Below are 7,620 nucleotides of genomic sequence, written 5' to 3'. Positions count from 1 at the left end.
CTGGATGGGCACCCCACCATGTTCCGGTTATTGTTTGGAGAAAATTGATTCTTTGCTGGCATTTCTGTTTCAAATACGCAATGTGCATTCCCCAGGTACATTTAGAGTCAAAATATACTCCAAGGTATTTGAAAAACATCGAGTGCTTGATCGTTTTGCCGGATAGGTGAAGCTGGAATTGGGCGGGTTCGTGCTTCCTAGAAAAAACGACCATTTCGGTTTTCTCCGTAGAGAATTCGATACCCAGCTTGAGAGCCCACTTGAACAGGTTGTTCAGGGTATCTTGCAAGGATTTTTGCAGAACGGCGGGATTAGTACCCGTGATGGAAATAACTCCATCGTCTGCAAGTTGTCTCAGCGTGCAGTCTCTAGTTAGACAATCATCTATATCATTGACGTAAAAACTGTACAAGAGGGGGCTTAGGCAGGAGCCTTGTGGTAGGCCCATAAAACTGTATCGAGAAGATTTCAAGCTTCCATGATTGAAAAACATGTGCTTTTCTGACAGTAAATTGTACAGGAAATTATTCAGAATTGGTGAAAGTCCACGATTATGAAGTTTCTCTGAGAGAATTTCCATGGAAACTGAATCAAATGCCCCTTTGATAACGAGAAAAACGGAAGCCATTTGTTCTTTGCGAGCATTTGGATTTCAGAAGAAAGCAGCGCGAGACAATCATTTGTCCCTTTACCTCGGCGGAAGCCAAACTGCGTATTTCACAGCAAATTGTTCGCTTCAACCCACTTGTCCAAACGAAGTAGAATCATTTTCTCTAACAATTTACGAATACAGGATAACATTGCAATCGGCCTACACGAGTTGTGATCGCAAGCCGGCTTGTTGGGTTTCCGTATGGCTATCACTCTCACTTGTCTCCAGTCATGCGGGACAATATTCAGCAACAGAAACTTGTTGAACAAGTTCAGCAAACGCTGTTTTGCCAAGTCGGGAAGATTCTTCAACAAGTTGAATTTAATCTTGTCCGACCCCGGAGCTGAATTGTTACATGAGAGGAGGGCAATTGAGAATTCCACCATCGAAAAATTCTCATAGTCGCATTGGAGCGGAATGTCGCGTACGACGCTTTGTGCAGGAACGGAATCGGGACAAACCTTTCTTGTAAATTTGAAAATCCAACGGTCAGAGTATTCCTCACTTTCATTTGTATGGTTCCAGCCACGCATTCTCCTAGCCGTATTCCAAAGAGTGCTCATAGCGGTCTCCCATGACAAACCATTGACGAACTTTCGCCAATATTCACGCTTTTTTGCTTTAATCATACCTTTTAGTTTGGCTTCTAGAGCTTGGTGCTTTCGAAACCATTCCACTAGTCCAGTTTTCCGGAATTTTTTGAAAGCGGATGATTTTTCAAGGTAGACCTTTGAACACTCCTTGTCCCACCAAAGTGATGGAGGACGACGTCGTAAAGTGGTAGCAGGAACACGTTTCTTTTGAGCTTGAAGTGCGCTTTTGTAAATCAAACTCGATATAAAATTATACTCTTCGAGTGGAGGAAGTTCATGCATTGAAACAAGTGCTTCAGATATTATTTCTGCAAATTTTCTCCAGTCAATATTTTTCATGAGGTCATACGCAATATCGACTGACTCACGAGAACCTGATTCATTGACGATCGATAAAATTATTGGTAGGTGGTCACTACCGTGGGGATCTTGGATTACCTTCCACGTGCAATCCAGGGATAACGAAGAAGAGCAAAGTGATATGTCTAGCATGCTTGCCCGCGCAGGAGGGTTGGCTATTCTAGTTGCTTCCCCAGTATTTAAAACTGTCAATTTGAAGTTGTCACACAAATCATAAATCAAAGTGGCACGGTTGTCATCGTAGAGTGAACCCCATGCTGTTCCATGGGAGTTGAGGTCACCTAAGATTAGCCGCGGCTCCGGCAGTGCCTCGATGATATCAAAAAACTGATGGCGGCCAACCATAGTTCTTGGAGGAATATATATCGAGGCAATGCAGAGGTCTTTGCCATTGATTTGTGTCTGGCAAGCGACAACTTCAATGCCTGTCATCGATGGGAGAGTGACTCTATAGAAGGAGTGGCATTTTTTGATCCCCAATAGTACGCCACCAAACGAGTCATTTCGATCGAGGCGAATAATGTTGAAATCGTGGAAATTCAGTTCGTCGGCTGAAGAAAGCCATGTTTCACAGAGGGAAAATACATCACAGTTAGAACTATGAATTAAAAATTTAAATTGATCTAGTTTAGAGATGATGCTTCTGCAATTCCACTGTATTACAGTGGTCAAATCCTTGACCTCTTGCACTGAATCAGGCATCGAGGGAAATGAACGCTGCTAAAAAAACACATTTTTCTTTCAAAAATGTTCTCACGATCGGAAGCAAACATAATACTATGCTTTTAAGAGGGTCATTTATATTTAAAGCATTTAAAATATTGTCCACCAGGTCAGAAAACGCAAGCAAGTGTTGTGGTACGAACGATCATTATCGTCTCGCCGTGTTTATTCAGAATTTAGCCTCGTGGGAGGTAAATCCATAAACATAGTGAAACATCTTTTATGATCGGTTCGTCTCACAGAATCATATCATAAGAATACCAGGCATATAGTACAGACGATCGTTATAGCCTCGTCATGTTTATTTTAGGATATGGCCACATGGGTGACGAAATCCATAAGCATGACGAGGGTTGTTTTATGATCGGCATTCTCGGCATCCTAGCGATAAGATAAAAAACGAATAGGCAGGAAAACGGAGTAGATAAATAATAAGGATTTGTGAAATAGCAAGAAAGGGAAAAATAAACTATGTGGCAGTCGCTTACAAAACCTGAGGCAGTGCAGTTCGTTCTGATCCGAAACCCCGTAACACAAGCCAGATTGTGGCTGTTGCCTCGACCGCGAAAAAGGAACAGACGTGTTGGACTCTGCTCCGGGAAGTGCTGAGGACCCCTGGTGCGTAGAAGAACCGCTTAAACCAGGAGGTACTTGCTTTGGTCTATTCTCAGCACGTTCGATACGAGGTTTCATTCCAACTTGGGAAGTTTCGGTCTTCTTTCTGGGGAGTGATGGAAAAGAAGTAATTTTTCTTTTCCTAATGGCACCCTGCGATGTACCGGAACTTCCTGCATTGGGAGGGTCTGCAACAGGCTCGTCGTTCTGCAGAATGGAGTAGGGATTGTCCTGAGTCGTTGAGGCGGAACTCTTAAGCATTTCTGCATAAGTCCGCTTGGAACGTTCCTTTAAGGAACGCTTGAGTTTTTCCCCTCGTTGTATGTACACCGGGCATTGAGAAAGATCATGGGGGGCCCCGTCGCAATGAAGACACTTGCGCTCTTTTGCGCAAGAAGTCCCATCATGACTCTCTCCACAATCTGCGCAACGTTGTTTATTGCAACAATAGGCGGCCGTGTGACCGAGTTGCATACATTTATTGCATTTCATTACCCGGGGTACAAACAACCGAACAGGTAAACGAAGAGCACCTATTGCAACGTAGTTTGGAAGAGCGGAACCCTCAAATGTCACTCGAAAAGAGTTCGCCGATTGAGAACTCGTTTGTCATTTTTAAGTGACACAGACTTCAGTCGATCGCATTCATGAATCTTCACACTTTTAAGTGAGGAATTCTTGAAGCGACCGACACCATCGAGTATCTCTTTTCGAGTCAAACCCTTTTCGTTTATTACACCGTCTATTTAACGTTGCAACAGGGTACGTCGATACTCAATCGCAAAGAGATCACAGCGCGTTATTGCATTCGCTTGGGTCCTGCAAGAGACGACAACTCGTAATTTGTCTGGCCCCATCCGAGTAATTTCAGTTACTTTGGAAAATTTCTGCGTTAGTTCTTTTGAGATGCGAATGACATTAAGAGGTTTTGATTTTCGTCTAAAGTATACAATGAATGGACCTTTGAATCCCTCCGGGTATTCCTTTAGACGAAAATCATGTTTTTCATCAATTTCCTCATCTTCAGAACTTTCTACTTCATACACAGAATTATCCTCCTCAACGTCTGCTTCATCCTCCTGCTCTTCAGGAGGTGGGTCAGCATCAGAAACATTCAATGACGTGGATGGGGGATCCTCCCCGCCCTCAGCCATAATAATGAATTAGTCACCTGTTCGATGTGAACAGTGTAGAATAATAATAAAAAATAGAAAAAAATAAATGAGTAAATAAATTATATTTGTATTCAAGGTATATATAAATTATATTTATTTCAATTTTTTATTGTATAAAATTCAAAAATGAAAAAAAGTTTCAACAAAAGTTCAACGGTAATGTAAGAAAAATGTACACCCCTAATGCCAACGCTTGCCGATTTGGTAAATACAATGTTGGACAATGGTGTAAATCGTACACAGGAGGTTGAAGGAATGATATATGGAACAATAGAAAAATAAACTTCTACTTGCCGCTGCTGTGTAGCGTGTGATGAATGTGTGTTGATCTGAACTGGATCCTCAGCGTCTCGATCGTGCACCACTTTTAATTGAGCTCGCTTCACTCGCAAGCACTGATGAAAAAAAGCACAATATAGATCTGCGTGAAAAAAAAACACCGTTATCGGATCGATTTTCAAACTTGTCCGATCAGCTCGCGAGTTCTCGAACGAATGAGATTGACGACCAGGAAGGTTTGCTGTGTGTTTGGTGGGATTGAAAGGGAATCATCCACTATGAGCTGCTCAACTATGACCAGACCCTCAACCCGGTTCTCTACTGTGAGCAGCTCGACCGTTTGAAGCAGGCGATTGACCAGAAGCGGCCAGAAATGATCAATAGGAATGGTGTTGTTTTCCACCAGGACAACGCTCGGCCTCACACATCTTTGATGACCCACCAGAAGCTACAGGACCTCGGATGGGATGTCCTATTGCACCCACCGGGCCTGGCTCCAAGTGATTATCATCTCTTCCGGTCCATGCAAAACGCTCTTGGTGATACTAAGTTGGCCTCAAAAGAGGTTTACGAAAACTGACTGTCTGAGTTTTTTTGCAAATAAGGAGGGGGGTTTTATAAGGGGGGGAGGATAATAAAGTTGCCTTCTAAATGGCAACAAGATTGCGAACGAAACGGCGCGAATTTGACTTAAATTGGATAATTTTAAGTATATTAAATAAAGCGTCAAATTTCTATCAGAAATACGACATTTCTTTTTCCCCAACCCAATATTTTTCCGACCGCCCGAATAGTATCGAAAGAATTCGGTTCTAAGACTCGAGTAGTGTTCCCGTTTATGTTGGCAGTTAATGGAACATTAAACTGAACCCGAATCCGTGTTTGATCCGGCAAAAGTGAAGTGAAGTGCGTTGACTGGGAGTGTAATCTGGACCTCCCGAAGAAAGGGGCGAAACTGGAAAAAGTGTACGCTACAATAGGAATGCATTGAAACCAGACTTCCTTTGCGCGCGCTTCATTTTCGAGAGACGAGTATCGATTTTCTCTTCCTCACAACCCTTCCATGTGCAAGCGATGAGATCGGGCTTTAGTACGCGAGCTTGGGATTGGCTCTTTCTCTTTTCTTTCGTAAAATATTGAGAGGTTTTCAGACTTCCTGTGCGCGCGCGGCTAAATTTCGAGAGACGAGTATTGATTTTCTCCTCCTCATAACCCCTTCATGTGCAAGCGTTGAGACCGGGCTTTAGCACACGAGCCTGGGTTCGTCTCCTACTCTTCTCTTTCGTAAAATATTGAGATGTGCTCAAGAATACTTCGTTGCACCTCAACATGCGTGCTGCACATGTGTTGGTGCTCGCGAGACTTTCTCGTGTGCCTGCCTCAAAGTGACATTTGGTGCTGTCGGGGGAAGTTGTGCTTCTGATGTTAAAATTTTAATCTTCGTAATATGGCACGTAGAATAATTAGTGATGAAGAACTGTTTCACATAAATATCGCTGCTAAAGACATCCAATCAATTCATTCATTTGTTGCACACAGCTCGCAATGATTGTGTAAGATATGAGGCTAAATAGGGCAAGGCAAATTGTCTCTTCTACGTGTTGTGCGAGATCTCAGAAGGCCTAACCAAATGTCACTTCGAGGTAGGTACACGAGAAAGTCTCGCGAGCACTAATGCACGAGTATCTCTTCGTGTACACAACACATGTGCATCGTTCGCATCGAAACGCGACGAGGCATTTCCTGAACACATCACAACATTTTACGTAAGAGAAGAGAAAGAGCCAATCCCAGCCTCGCGTGCTAAAGCCCGGTCTTATCGCTTGCACATGAAAGGGCTGTGAGGAAGAGAAAATCGATACTCGTCTCTTGGGATTTCAGCGCGCACAGGAAGTCTGCTCGCTCGGCTGCCTTCTACCTCACTCATTTGTTGCAGACAGCTCCCAATGACTTTGTGAGATGCTAGACTGGATAACGCAACGCACACTGTCTTTTTTGGGTGCTGTGCGAGATCTCGGAAAGTCTAATTGAAACAAACCTGCTATGAAACAAGCGTGTACCGTATAAATAGGGCACGAAATGTTCAGTACATCGTCCAGTTTCAATCAACCATCATAGTGAAATGTACAGTATCAACTAAACCATCAACGTGAAATGTTCAGTGGCGATTAAACTATTGTAGTAAAAATTTCATTAGTAGCTGAACCAACTAAGTGAAATGTTCAGTAACGATTAAACTATTGTAGTGAAATGTTCAGTAGCAAATAAACTATCGAAGTAAAATAGTGAAGTAGTGAAACTATATAGTGTTCAAAAATTCAAGTGGGGGGTCTCCGTAGCCACATTGGCTGCGCGTTCGCTTTGTAAGCGATCGATCGTGAGTTCAAAACTCAGGACCCTCATTGACCATCTTTGTGTTGTTACAGAATAACTACGTCCACGCAACAATCATCTGCGATGGAGATCGATCCACGGTCGAAATAAGATCGATTCATCCATACAACTGCTCTGCTCTGCAAGACACATCGGGCTGCTATTCTATTAATAACTCAACAATGATCATATCAACTGTCTCCGCTGTCCGGTCTAACTGGACAATGAAAGAACAGAACGAATACTCTTACGCCTAAATGGCTACTGTGAAATGTAATGTACCATATGTATAGAAGGAATACTATACCGCCGAAAAATGGCAACTGTGTAATGTGCTAATTATAGATATGATAAATATGTGACATGTACACGATTAAAAAAATTCGGCTCTGTTACAGCTAAAATGCTAATGAGCCTGAAATAAACAAATGGGATAAAAACAAATTCAAGTGAAGTTGGAAGAAAAGTGTTTGGTCGGTAGAAGTACCCAAAGTGTCGGGCAATGTTCGATTCCAGTTTCGAGTCCGCCAGTCGTCGATTTTCTCTCGTAACACCATTAAAAAAAAGACAACACTTATATAGAAAAAGTAAATAAATTGGAAAAAGGCATTTGATTTTCCAAAGATCGATTCTTCGGTACTGATTAAATCAGTCCTATGCCGTTTAGAAAATCGATCCATCACGATCGATCTTTCTCTAAAGATCGCCGAATCCTACACATGTACGAAAAAACAGGAAGTGGGTTATATCTATGGTATAACCGCAAGGGTGACGTAGGACTATCGTTGATTTAGAGATCATTTGTATGAAGTTGAATCTGAATTCATTCTGAATGAATGAATATTTGAAG

This window comes from Toxorhynchites rutilus, chromosome 1 (genome assembly GCF_029784135.1).
Source record: "Toxorhynchites rutilus septentrionalis strain SRP chromosome 1, ASM2978413v1, whole genome shotgun sequence".
Taxonomy (NCBI): Eukaryota; Metazoa; Arthropoda; class Insecta; order Diptera; family Culicidae; genus Toxorhynchites; species Toxorhynchites rutilus.
The sequence above is the reverse complement of the archived record's forward strand: the minus strand, read 5'-3'. Positions refer to the sequence as shown.